Here is a 15,620-nt window from a genome sequence, read left to right on the forward strand (position 1 = left end):
ATTTTAAGAGTCGACCAAAGATTTTATATCTTTTAAATTTTTTAAGTTGTTAATTATTGTGATTTCTAGTATTTTTCATGTAATTTTTTGAAATATATAATATACTATTTACTTTGTTTTTAGATATTTTAAGTTATTAACTGTTGTAATTTATAATACTTTTTATGTAATTTTGAATAATATATGTTACTCTTCTTGTCCAGAGTTTTGTGTCGACAATAGTCAATTATATTTTTTTAAATAATTTAAATTTTTGTTCATTGTGATTTATAATATTTTTCTATTTCAACTTATGTGGCACAATGCTTAAATGACCATAATAATTAATTAGGGGTCATATAGTAAAATATAATTATTATTATTTATTATTTATTATTTTTATTATGTGTATGTGTTGATTCAAGAAGAATTTGAAAACATTTAGAAATATGTTGAATGTTACAAATGTTAATAATCCATTTAGTGCTTCTTGATTTCTCTACATTTATCTCTTTTATGTTTTTACTCTTTTGTCCTTTGAGCATATATAGTAATTATTATTAATTTTTCAATACATAAGTGACTTATAATAATTAATTGCGGGTGATATATTAAAATTACGATTGAAGCAGCGGAAATCAATCAATTTTTAATTTTTTGTTTGTTAATTATACAGTACTTTTTATTTCATTTTCAAATAATATATGTTGCTTTATTTCTTCTTCTGTCCCGTTTCAATTTATGTGACACTAATATAATTTTGATAATCAATCAAATATTTTATATTGACATATCATTTTGTTATTGTTATTTTTTTAATACATAAATAACTTATAATAAGTTACATATGGGTAAAATAAAATGAGAGTCCTCCTCCCTGTGTCTCAATTTATATAAGTTCATTTGACTTAACACATGTCTCGTGAAAGAAAGTACTAACACATAGTACAAATTAAAATACAGTATTTTTTATTTAATTTTTGCAATTGGGACCTTGGAAAGGTCTGAACAACCAGTTACTTCCAATTTCAGTGCTTATCGAACAAGAATGTTATGGTTAGTCACGTACAATGTTGGGCTTCAAATACTCATACACAAGCCCGAAACTATCACAATACATTTCGTACCCATTTTTTCAATCTTCATCTTCATAATTTGATTAAGAAAATAAATAACTACATCACAAAATAATACTTTCCTCCGTTTCTCTCGGTTTGACTTAACACAATTTTCTTTTAAAAAAAATATATATTAAAATATTTTTAAATTTTATTATTTTAAAGAGTAAATACATAATTACACCACTGATCTTATTCGAAATTTTTAAAAAGACACTTGAACTTTAACTTCAATCTATTACTCCACGAATCTTCTTTATTTCGTTGCAAATACACTATTTTGACCCACTGCGTGTATACACACGTCACAAGCGCGTGAAAAGACACAAATTGACTTTTTAGACCAATTAGAAGTTGTCACGTGCAAATAATTTAATATATAATTTATATATATTTTAAAAATTAATATTTATTTATTATGTCATATATCCTAAAGACATAGGTCATAAATATGTCTTTTAACTCGGCCTCAATCACATATATGACCTTTAAATTTGGATGTGCACGAGTATGCAGTTAAATTTGTATAAAGTTGAACAAGTAAACACATGCATTCTATATGACATAATACACATAAGACGTCATGTAGGAAAAAAAAAATTGGCAACGTGGACACATGTGTCTACTTGTTCAACTTTATGCAAGTTTAAGTGTTTACCTATGCACACCCAAAGTTGAAGGTCATTAATGTTATCTGATGCCAAGTTAAGAACATGTTTATGCACTGTGCCTATCCTAAAAGCACCCCTGAAATATAGTTGTTGTTGTATTGAGGCATCTGGTTGTCCTGCCACCCAGGTCCTTGAGTGTGAGTGTGCGACCCGAGTTTGAGTCTCAGTCTTGACTATAGTGGTATTCTAGTTGTATTCAAATTCTGGATCATTATAATGACATTTCACTATACAGATAATGATATATTTTACTTCTCTATAACGGCATTCTACCTATAATAACAATGGTGTTTATCATAGTGGTACACTCTTTGTAAAATTACCCTTTTATAACAACATGTTCAAATATTATGCAATAATATTTTGAAAAAAAATATTTTGTAGACAATAAAATACCAAAATATTTACGTTAAATATCGTTAATATCATATACAAATTAAATTTCAAGTACAAATATTGAATTTAAAAGAAAAAGTTGTATTTAAACGGTGGAAATCATTTATTTCATAACTTCACAATGAAAAACAATTAATGTTTGTGTTATTTATATTCATGCTCTTTCTGAATGTCAGATCTCTCTCTCTGTATAACAGGATTAGAGGCATGCCACCAAGAAAGGTATTTATCTCTTTTCTCCTATTTTTAATTTTTTTTAGTGTTCTTTTCAATTATTCTCTTTAATTTTTAATTATGCATTAATGTGCTACATTAATTTAAAATATTTATATAAAATTAGTCTATCATGAAAAAACTTACAATCAAATTCACGTAGCAATAGCCAACGACGATCTTTATGATTTCTACTAATTCTACTCCTTAAATGTGTTTTATGTTATAAAAATGAAAAGTCCTTTCTTTAACTTTCTCAACTATGCTTAAACAAGAATAACAATTCATTTATCTTTCATTTGAAAGGCCAAAAGTCATTCAGCCAACGCAGCATGCTTTCTGTAATTACTAAGGTATCGTTTGGTAGAGTTATTAACAAAAATAATATATATATTAATTAATGTGTATTATGAATATCTTATTTGGTATATTTTCAGTCAACGTATAACTAATACACTCTACTGTGTATTAAGATGTGCATTATTAATACCACCTATTTTCTATGTATTAGTAATGCAAAGTTTTTTATATATGCATTAACTTATTAAATGACCTTAATACCCCTCAATTTTCCTCTCAAAATATTTCACTATTCCTTTTCCCGCTATTTTAATTTGCAATAGTGAATTTTTTCAAAATATTTTACAATTTTTTTCCCATCATTTTAATCTACAACAATGAATAATTGATTAAATAATTGTAACATATTTTTGCTTTGATTCGAGAGTCTTTAAAAAGATTTAAAAAAATTGAGACTATTTCTTAATTTTACGTTATATATTTTATTTTTGTTTCGACTATGTTAATCCGTTGACATAATATTTCATGCTCAAAGATGAAGGTCTTGCAATTAATCCGAAACCTCTATATACTAGTTTAACAATACTAATTATATTTGAGATGACAAAAAAATTTTGTTGCAAAAAAATGTACAAAATAAAAAAAAAGTATTTTTGTAAACAGACATTTCTTTTATAGAAATTATGTAAGATGCATTATTTCTTATACATCAAACAAAACAATGTATAAGAAATAATACATGCATAACTAATACAAACATAAGTAATATAAGTATTACTAATACAAGTATTATTAATACACTATATCTTGCATTGATCTTATATACTCTAACAAACGACCCCTTAAGTAAATTCAATGTACAAAGAACATAATATTCTTTTAATTGAATTCATCATATAATAAATGTGATACTTATTTACAATGTAAATGAACCACAAATTAATGGAAAAAAAATTGAAAAATCGGTAGCTATTATATATATGGCATAGTGAGATCAACCCAATTCAGCTATTTTTTTTTAGAAAAGATATCATCACGTTCAAATATGATGCTGTGAGGAAGAAGGCTTTCTTGAATTGAAAACAAGGCTTACCAGGTGAGCATATTTTTGTTGCTTAATTTTTTTTCATTTCATATTATTTGGTCCTTATTAATTTGATATATCTTCAAAAAAAAAAAAAAAAATTATTTAAAGAGGTATTTTACTGAATTAATCATAGTAATAATGTTTTAGAATTTTGAATTTAACTACTACTTGCTTTATATAATTTTTTAATACCAAATGTAGTATAGGAAAAGAAAAACTCTTGTTTTGCTAAAAATGAACAAACAAAGTGAAACACTTCATATTGAATATAAGGATAAAGTAAAATGAAACGGAGGAAGTAACTCTTAAGATTAAAAGATATAACAATAATAAGTGAAGATGTTGTTAAATTTCTCTTTACTAAATAATTTTACATTTTTACGATGGCAAAAAAATAAAAAATAAATTTCTTTATTGTTTAAACGACTCACAACTAAAGCTTGAAGATTTTGTTTCATTTCGAAGTCTCTTCTTATTTGATGATATTGTGTGTTGAATTTATATGAAAGAGTTTTAAAAGAAAGGGACAATTTTTGGTGGTTTGATGAAATTTTAATACAATTTCGATGATTTTGAAGACGGAAAAGAATAGTTTTAGAATTAAGTTGTGGATTATAAAGAAATGTCAGGTCAAAAAGAAAAGTTACTCTTCAAAAGTAGAGACAAAAAATTCGATATACACTTAAAACATATTAGTTGAATAAAGAAAAGTTATGTTTGAAAATTTATGCAAATTAACATTAATGTAAATAAATTAAAACCAGTAAAATAAAATAAACAAAAGGAAAAGAATTGTCTTAAATGATGTTTCACCTAATATAAAATTTATATTTTTCTTGAAGATGAAAGACCATAATTATTTTCAAAAATGGAGAAAACAATAAAATGAAGTGATAACAATATAATGCTTTAGAACATAAAATCTAATCCATTTAATTATGAGAACTAATTTTTTTTAATTATTGAATATTTTAAAAATATTTCATAAATTTAATAAAAATTTTGTAATTGCGCGAAGCGCGGACTAGTGTCAGTATATAACAACATCCCACTACAACTATGAAATATCGACATTATAAAAATTTGAATATATACATAGTCTTAATATTTGAGTTGGCGCATTATAATTTGAATTATGATACTTTATCCACTCTAAAACGAATCTCCGCGGAAGACATCAAAATGCATTTTTTTTTAGTAAAAAAAAGTTGGACATACATATATATATATATAGTAAATAAAATAGATGGAGGAGGCATTGACAGGGGTGGCTCATTCATATTCGTGGCCTAAGGCGAAAATCAAATGAAGACCTTAAAATTTTAAGAAAAAATAACTTTCTTTTAATGAACTCTATTTTCAAAATTATATAATCGATTTTTTTTAATTTTTTTCTTAAGTAATAATATAATCAATGTATTTAATATTTCTGGAGACATAGTACTCTAGATATATGAACTTCTTTTAATAATTCTTTCTGTTTATATAAAAAAAATTAATTTTCTATAAATAATACTCAATTTTTTTTTTTAAAAAAAATTATATATATTATTGCAAATAATGAGGTCCTCAAATTTGGGGACTTTTCCACAAGGTAGAGTCGCCCTGGGCATTGATAAATACAGATGAGAGAACATGAAGAGTTAAAGGAAGAACGAGGGTGATGATGATAGAGGAGATCACTCATCACATGTATTAATGAGCATGTTGTGGCTCCACCTATTATCGCCACAAATACTGTACCGTCTTATTTTATTTTATTAATTACTAATAATTTATATGAATAGTTTACGAACGCGTAACTATACAGATTCTGAAATTTAACTTAGATTTATAGTATCTAAATTATTTTTGTGAGACATAATTTGTGCGTTATATATTTTGTCATGGTAAGATATAGCTTGTGCTTTTGTCATTTTTTTCAATGTCAAATGTCAGTTTTTTGCTGTTTAAAATATTGAAGAATAGAAAAGTAAAAATCACAATTTTAAAGAATAGAAATTAAAGATCACCGAAAAATAAGACATTCATGCAAATGACCCAAATAGTTACCATATCTTTTAGATCACAAAATATTACGAGTATAATTTTTTATTCTATTCTTACAATCATCACATAAATTTAAAATAGGTACTACGTATAAATACTTGGATGTATGTATCATCATCACCTTGGCCCCTATTTTAATGATTGTTCCCTTTTCCCTTTGCTTGCATTTTTTTCTCTCTTTACCCATGAAATGAGTTGCCAGCAAGACAACCATTTATAACAATTTACAGCTACACCATAACCTTTGTTTGTACAACTCAAAGATGTCTAAAATATATATATAGAGAAAAAATGTTCCAACTTTGTAAAACAGAAGAGAATGATTATCCATGCTTCAACTTAAAATGCAATTATGTAAAGGTGTCTACTTGGATAAAAAATAATTGACCATCGTAAATTGACCTAGGTCTACTAGATAAAATTTAGACAATAACTGTAGTAATATAGGCCATTGGTGCAACTTCTATTTTTAGAATTTCAAATTGAAAAGTACTCCTATTGTATTCTTAAATTATGTGTTCCAAATTAATAATAGTAATTAATTAAATTTTAATGGTCAAAATTATGTTATTTGACTTTGAAGGACATTAATAAAGTTGCAAATGTCTGAAGGAAAGTATCCGGTAGTTAACGGAACAGTTATAGAAAAATACGACCTTTACGGCAACAAAAGTAAATAAATACATACCTAAATTTTTTTTCAAAAAATTTAAAAATTTTATGTCCGAATTCACAATCAAAATAAAAAATATAGCAGTTGAAATTTCAATTTTATCACATAAATTGAAGGTAAAAACATATTCAACAGAATCTTCTGTAAGTTAAAAGAAATTATAATGGAACCAAATGATGATGTTTAGGAACATGATAGATTGTAGTATATTTAATATAGTACATTCACGCTGGTTCTTGTGTTTGATGCATCTTTTTTAATTAGTACTATAATAGTATATTGTTACATTGAGTACTGTATTAAAGCTGTCCTTTTTAATATATAGGAGTATATAGTTGAATTGATTAATGTTATTCACTATATATACTATTCTTTTACCATCATAGTTGGTAACAATTCTTTAAACATTTCTCATCAGCTTTGCACATGCCAATGATGCCTAGCTTTCTTCTAATTTCTCAACAACATATTTCTAAAAAAGTACCTATAAACATATCATTCTTCCTTTTTAAAATTACTGTGAAAGTGTCAATTGATTTTAGAAATACAAAATCAAGATAATAGACTGTCCTGTATTAAACAACCAATTAAGTTTATGTTTATCACTTAGTGTGAGAGATACTGAAAGAGACCACAAAAAGCTTCAATCCCACAACTCTACAACAGGATGGCTAAGTTTATTCCATTAATTTTAGGGGGTGCAAAAAGGGGTTGTATTTATGCAAATTTTTTATTAGAAAAAGAGTATATATCAAGAGGAAGGACACGTCATTAGAATTTTATCAATTCAATTGCAATAAGGAGTCGTTTGGTAGAGTGTATTAAGAATAATGTAAAATATGGTGTGTTATTAATACTTGTATTAGTTATGCATGTGTTAGCTATGCTTGCATTAGTTATACTTGTATTTTTTTTTATGCAGTGTTTAATTTGACGTATTAAAAACATGAATTTAATAATTTTTAAAAAATAATTTTTTTTTCGCAAAAATATCCTACATATATATGTTGGAAAGGATGCTTAGAATTTTTTGAGGGATAATAGTACATTTAATTATGTTAATGCATGCATTGGATCCATTGAATTGCTAATACCATGAATTTTGAGGTATTAATAATAAATACTTCAATACACAATAGAATATATAACTAATGCTTACATTACTTATACAAAAGGTGAAAAAATATACCAAATAAGATATTAAAAATACGCATTAAACTAATGCATGCACTAACTTTTCAAGACACTCTGTCAGACGACGCCTAACAGAGAATTGGCCAACAAAACGAACAAATTAAAATCATAAGAGTTGAAGCAATTCTTTGGGTCATGAAGCCAAATTTGTCAAAAGTAACCCCACTGATACTGCACCAAGTCCCAACTCCAAGGACTTAAAAATAGACCTCCAATAGTTAGTTTATGCGTTGACCTAAGTTTTTTTAATAATGGTGTATCTTATAAGTAAATTATGATGTTTTTGGGCAAGTTATTCAACGATATCTGAGGGGTAAGTTATTGCATTAGGCAAACGTAATTGTTACATTCCACAAATATGTGCTCGCCATCTAAAATATTACTCTCTGTGTTTCTAAATAAATGATATTTTAGTTTTGTATTTTATTTCTAAACAAGTAGTGATGTTTTATACAATCCAAATAAATGATATTTTAGTTTTGTATTTTATTTCTAAACAAGTAGTGATGTTTTATACAATCCAAATGGCATTGACGTTGTTCTAATTTTACCATTCTTTAAATAAATAAAAATTACTAAAAAAAGTTGCATCTCTTTCAAAGTACTTGTTAAAGATAAGTAAAAATAATCTTTATTTTTAAAAAAATATGTAGTTTCTTAAGAGATGTGCCCAAATTAAAAACGGGAAATACTTGTAAGAAACAAAAACATTTTCAAGTCCAAACTCCAAAGTCAACCAAATGATAAATTTTCTTCCACTAATAAAGATCGGAAAAACTAATGCGAGTGGGAATATGAAAGAAATTCCATTAGTTAACATCTGAAGGGAGTAAAAGAATTTTGAAATTACTGGCATAAAAAGAGTTAATTAGAAGAGTTAGGCTGAATTTAATGTTCAACAATCAACATTAGCACAATTAATTTGATGTGAGTTCTTGCATTATATGCAAGTAGTAAAAGCACACGAAATTTTAACATCATATAATTATATTTTTTGACACAACGAACAAGAGAGCAGACAAGTAAATAGTAACTTACTACAATAATAGGAATACAAGGACTTAACTTACCGCCGTTATAATTATATATTCTTAATTATTGATTTGCATTTAAATAACCCATAATATGGAACTTAATACAGATGACCATCATAGCATGGCACGATAGGATTTCCAAGTTACGTCTCGTCACATGATAATAAATATAAATATTCAGAGACTTCGTCATTGGGCAAAGCGTGGTGGAAAGGTGGAAAACCAGGAAAAGTAGATAATTACTTATCAAAAAGAGGAGTAGATAATTAATATTTAATTCTATATGATTTGAGCATGTCGATTCACAATCTACTAAGAATGATTGAGTTGGTGCAACAGATGGTATTTCATAAGGGATGGTCAACTCCTTCTGCAAATAGCATCACAGTCGAACTCGTCACTTTGAATCTTCCTAATATGTTGTTTACATCTCCATGTGGTATATCGCATACTATTGCATATAAGTGAATTTTTTCAAAGCAAATTTCTCGGAGGGTTCCCAAAAAGTCACATCAACATTGAAAATAAAATAAAATTGAGATCTACATCAGGAGTCATTTTCATGTAGAACAAGATAATGAAGGGCCATGTGCCAGGTGCTGTATTCAATTTCAGCAATTTAGGTTTGATGATATATTGATGTATTAATTTCGACCTTCTATTTGGCAATTATTAATTGGCTGATTAGATTTTTTATAATTGTTACACATTGCTTACACGGACGAAATCCATTTGCCCAGCAATTTAATCAGTTAGTCAAAATCCCAATTCACACCATTTGCTCTTGAACTTGTCCATTAATTTGGTGACTCACTACTTGCTTCCTCCACTCGTCCAAATTTTCAACTTAGTTGGTTGGGCACAATTGACATTTTATTTTTATTTATTTAGTCATATGGTGATGTTTCGGTAGGTCCCATGAATTCTTTTACTAGGTATTAACTTGGATAAATTTTTCTATTAAAACTCAATCAATGAGAAGAAATCATCTCAAAGTGTTGTCTACTTTGTTAAAATTTCTATTTTGCTTCCATTAAATTTTCACCAATTTATTGACCATTAGTCAACACTTAATTTGGACGTATATCATAATAAAAAGATTAATTAAGACATCTATCGTAAATCTTTACAATTGGATAATACATATCAATTTGGTACTCACAACATTCATATTAAGCAGCATAAATGGCACTTGTGGATAGTCCAATTTTACCAAAGTAATTTGTAGTTTCTCATGATTGGACCAACTTCGTATCAATACGGTATGCTAAAGCACCTATGCATTTTAGAGTCAAATGCTATTATGCATACTGAAAAAAATTGGTATGCATGCCTCAATAGTAATTTCATATTCGTATAGTTTAGTTATCAATAATTTTAATTTTTGAATCCTGCCTCTAATTCAGGCAAATATCAAATTGTTTTAGGAAAATGGATATGATGTTAGGCACATCTAGACATATATAGGAGCCCCTGCCTATACACATACATAAGTCAGGATTACATTTATTGAGTTCGGACCAAAAGGTTATAGTCTAGAGCCACTCTACAGAATTTCCTCCGTCTCAAATTACTTGAAATGTTTAGTTTTTTCCACAATTTTTAAAGAGAAATTAATATGGGGTGCTTGAATAATATTTTTTCCGTTTCATATTACTTGGCATGTTTGTCTTTACACAATTCTTACGAAAAAATCAATAAGTAGATGCAAATTGACTAATATAATCCTATTAATTTTACATTAAATAATTTCATTATTTATTGGAGTTAATTACGTTTTCATTAAATTACAAAGGGTAAAGTTGAAAAAAAAAATTATCCAGTTATCTTCTGATTCTTAACCATGCCAACTATTTTGAGAATTTTTTTTTAGTAAATATGTCAAGTAATATGAGATGGAGGAAATATGACCTTATTTAATCTTGATTAGAGGACTTTCTAATTAATATATTAATATGGATATAATTGAAAAAAATAATTAATTATTTCTTAAAATTATGTCAATTATTTTGAGTAGGGGTGTGCATCGGTCGGTTCGGTTCGATTTTACGTGTTATTAGTTCGGTTTATTGATTTTCGATTTTTAAATATGTAAAACCAATAACCAACCAATAAGATATTTTCTTATCGGTTTCGATTTATCGATTTTTGGTTCTTAACGGTTCAGTTTTCGGTTTAACCAATAAGAAAATACTTATAAAATAGAAATAGTAACAACTAACATAAAAAATGAAATCTTAATTACCGCCAAAACCTACGCAATGCATTTTAGTTTACAAAAATCTTTAAACTTGAACTGAATGTTAGTTAGGAAAAAAATTGAATCCTAATTGTTGGAAGCTATAAATGCTTCAAGCTTTTTATTACGTGCCTTTGTTGCCCTGAATAGATTAATACTTTGTGAATCACTGAATTATGAGATAGATAGATAGATAGATAGATAAAGAGAGAGAGAGAGATTTAAATATATAACATAAATAGGGATAAAACAATAATTTAGTGTATCCTTATTGGGTTATCGGTTTAACCGATAACCCAATAAACTAAAATCGATACCGAACCGTTTACCCAATAAATTTTTTTATAAAACCAATAAAAAACCGTTAACTCGATAACCCAATATCAACAATTCAATAACATTTTTATCGATTTAGTTTATCGATTGGTTTGATTTTTGTACATAATAAGAAATTTGAGACAGAGGCAGTAATCCCAATAGTTGTACAGAAGCAATTGACTTGGAAAGTTTGAATTGAAGACATAACATTGATCGGATCAAATCCAAATGATAAACTCATGTGGTCCAAGTAGATCCAAATCAATTATGGTAACGTGCCAACTTCGAGGTTGTTATAAGTTGTATGCTTGCAAGGTAAATCATACAGTATCAACGGTTTAAGTTCTAATCCTAATAAATTAATTAAAATTATGAACTTCTTATGACTAGGGATTGAACCAAAATATATGTCACGATCTGAGACGATATTCTGGTCGCGACGAGCATCTCGACCCATAAAAGTTCGAGCGCGCTTTTCTATGGCAATCATACACAACGTTCATACAACATAAAGAAATACGGAATATTAACATACGGAAACATGGTCAATCTCATAATTAAACTGAACAATACGAAAGGAAGTTCTTAACATTCTAAGCACATGACACCAATCTGCGAAATCTCTACTAACTGAGAATGACATCTGTCTGAAAACTGGGACAAAGCCCCAGTCGGACCATAAATCAAAATAAAATAACAATGTCTTATAAATCAGGCCTTCCAAAATAGGGGAGGCACACCAACTGCAAATCTTTGAGAAATCAATCTACGGCTTAGCGGGACCCTGGGACTGAGCCTCAGATTCTGAAATATAGGGGGTCAATACAGATGTACTGGTACGCAGAGCAATCCAAAAATAAAATATATTTATATACAACATAAATGAGAACATTACATAAAAACATGTCAGTGTAAAACATTTGAAAACACATAGACATAATTTGATAAATTTCAAAATATATTCTTGCAATTATGACTCTACTTTTTGTTATTCTTCTGAGTTAGATGGTACACGCTACAATCTGTAATTTCACGGGTTATATGGAATCCACCCTTGACTCGGCAGCCAAGCCCCAATCCAAGTTTACCGCAAGGATTAGACTATCAAAAAGGGGGACACGCAAGATCACACAGCAGGGTGCCAAAATCCCCGATCAAACCAACATGTCATGGTAGTGCACAAGATCACAAAATAGGGTTCCTAACCATAGTCCCAATTTGGGACGACATGAATCAAGGTACACAAAATCACAAAGCAAGGTACCATAATCCCATGTCGGCAAATCACGGTTTCTAGCATAGGGTCTTTCAACTCGTACTTTTTTCGGGTAACCATCTAACTCTCTTTAAGCTCATTTTTAACCTTTTCTGAATATGCATCTTTAAAATCTCAAGTTTTGGAAATCTAAATGAAATCTGACTTCTGTTCTATTTTAAGTCTATTATGGCATTATCTGATTTGATATCATTATACCAAGACTTGCAAGTCGTATGTCTAATCCATATAATAATATGCCTTAGTTCCTTCAATCCAATTGATTCAGTTGACCACCAAAAACATTTAACAATGCAAAAAGGTTCTTATTTTCAAAACATATTTCCAACTATGTAGAGATTCTCTCTTTTCAGCATTTCAGCAAACATGTGTTGGTCAAGTATTTTGTGACAAACCATGCAAATATTTAAAATCATCACTTCTTATTTATCTAAACAAGAAAACTCCCTCTCTTTCAGTTCATAACCAAAATCAATTCCATAACAACAGTAAAGACATTTATATCGTGTTTCTAAATATGCGACTCATCAATTCGTGACATGGGAATCAAGAAGGTGCCATAACAAAAGATGAAGTACAAATATTCATTCTCTAAAATTCAAGTTTCAAAACATCAAATGCATACATATACATTTATATACGAGTAACAATCAATTTCAAGGGGGAAAGGCCTCAAGACCAAAACATTATCATCAAAAGGGTTCACAATGCATAATTGTAAATATAAATTCAAAACCCTTTGTAAATACATGATTTCATAACTTTAAACATTTCTCAAAATGTTTCAATAAGCCCATTTAGTTTAGGAAGCCCCACGTACCTTAGATAACTTAGGTTGTGTTGGGTTCATAGTAAATGGGAGGTTTGAATGGAAAATGGAGAGAACCAAGTGGAAGAGAAAAATTGAGATCACACCAATATGGAAAGTGTACTCAAAATAGGAAAGCTTACTAAATTCTTCCACATTGGTGGGAGAAAGAAGCTTTAAAGTGTTTATATTGTGAAACACACTCCCACATGGATAAGTGAGGCAAGGAATAAGAGATGCATCGCGCCGTCGTCGTCGTCACTTGCTCGACTTTGGCTTCGGCTTCGGCTTCGGAATTTGGATAATGATCGATCGATGAGATCTATCTTTTTAGCCGAATCTACCAAAACGCAACAGTATTCTCCATTTATGCATGCATGCAACAACGGATGCAATGCTTCAGAAATTTCGAACTGATGCTTCTGTAATTCCTAATAGAACTAATGTTTCAAAATAGCTGCACTGTTTCGAACTGATATGTAATTTTAGAAGGATGCAATCCTTCAACAAAAGGACACGCTGATTCATGGAGAGAGATGATTGTTTAGGAAAATATGCAATCTTTGGATGAACATACATGAATTTACAGAACATGTGTAACCTTTGACATGAACCATTGCCTCTTTTCGGAAGAGGCATGTTATGGCTATAAAAATCTGCTTTCTTCCACAGGTTTTGATATGAAATTTTTGGAAAAAAAATACTCTTCTTCTCTTCAAAAATTCTGTGTGATCATTCAAACTGTTGAGTGCGTTCGACAAGTCCAAATATTTGAGGTACCGCTATATTTGGATTGAAGGCCATTTTATCCTGAGAGAAAAAATTCCATAACCTCGGGTACAGTGAGGGGAATTGTTTCTTTAAGAAAACTCCGTGAATTCGAACGACTTGGCCTTATTCATTTCTATTTCATCTATTTTTCGGGAAAAAAATACACCTCTTGGGAAGATTATTTTGATCTTGTGTTGAGGGTATTTGATATACTTCATTGTGTTCTTGTTTATACTTGAACTCTAGTTGAAGTTGTTGCTCTGCATATACAGATTTTGCATACCCGTAGAAGAAAATAACAATCTTAAAGAAACAATCTACTATTACAGAATCTGTATTGCTTGTTTTTGGAGTTTAAAGTTTTAACTTTCTACTCCGCATGAATTTAACTAGTGATTTGAAGTCATAAAAACTTCATCACAAGTTAAAGATCATTCGGTTGACAATTGAAAGTCATAAAAACTTCACTGTCTACTAGAAATAAGAAGAAAAGTTTAATGTTGCTTAATTTTATAAGTAGTATTCTGAAAATACTAAGTATTTTTTGTCTTGTGGTGACAGGAAAAATAACAAGCGATAGTCAAATGCAAGATGCGGCAACGTCTGTGGGGGCAACTAATATTGCCACATCAAGTCCCATAAATACTCCGCCTACAATGGCACCGGCGGAGAAGTCCAAAAAAATTACGGGCATTGACTTTAAACGATGGTAGGAAATGATATTTTTTTACCTCACCACTTTGTGTTTGCAACGGTTCACTTGCGAAGACGCTCCTGAGGTGCCCTAGGGAACCTCGGACAAAAAGCGTTTTGTAATTGTAGAAGCTTGAAAACATTCAGACTTCCTTTGCAGGAATCATATTCTGAGTGGTCTCCAAGACGATCTCTACAATATCTACAGTGGAACTAAGACATCGAAGAAATTATGGGAGACACTTGAACGAAAATATAAAATAGAGGATGCGGGAATTAAGAAATTCCTTATTGCACGGTTCCAGGACTTTAAAATGATAGATAGCAAATTGGTTGTATCTCAAGTGCAGGAGTTGCAAATCATCATACATGATCTCCCAGCAGAAGGTATATCTTTGAAAAATACCTTAGTTGAACAAATTTAAAAAGTTCTTAATACTCACATAAACTGTTTTGTAGGTTTGATTGTGAATGATGCATTTCAAGTAGCAGCGATAGTTGAGAAGTTACCACCTTTGTGGAAAGACTTCAAAAACTACTTGAAGCATAAACGCAATGAGATGACTGTGGAAGATCTTATTGTCTGACTGCGTATTGAAGAGGACAATAAAGCTAACGAGAAAAGGTCAAAAGGTAATTCTATAATTAATGGAGCACATATTGTAGAAGATGACCAAAACAATTCTAAGAAAAGAAAGAAAGCTGAACAAGGAAGCAATCAACCCAATAAGAAATTCAAGGGAAAATGCTTCAATTGTGGCAAGATTGGCCACAAGTCCACGACAATCCGTGGACTTGTGG

This window comes from Capsicum annuum, chromosome 8, assembly GCF_002878395.1.
Source record: "Capsicum annuum cultivar UCD-10X-F1 chromosome 8, UCD10Xv1.1, whole genome shotgun sequence".
Lineage (NCBI taxonomy): Eukaryota > Viridiplantae > Streptophyta > Magnoliopsida > Solanales > Solanaceae > Capsicum > Capsicum annuum.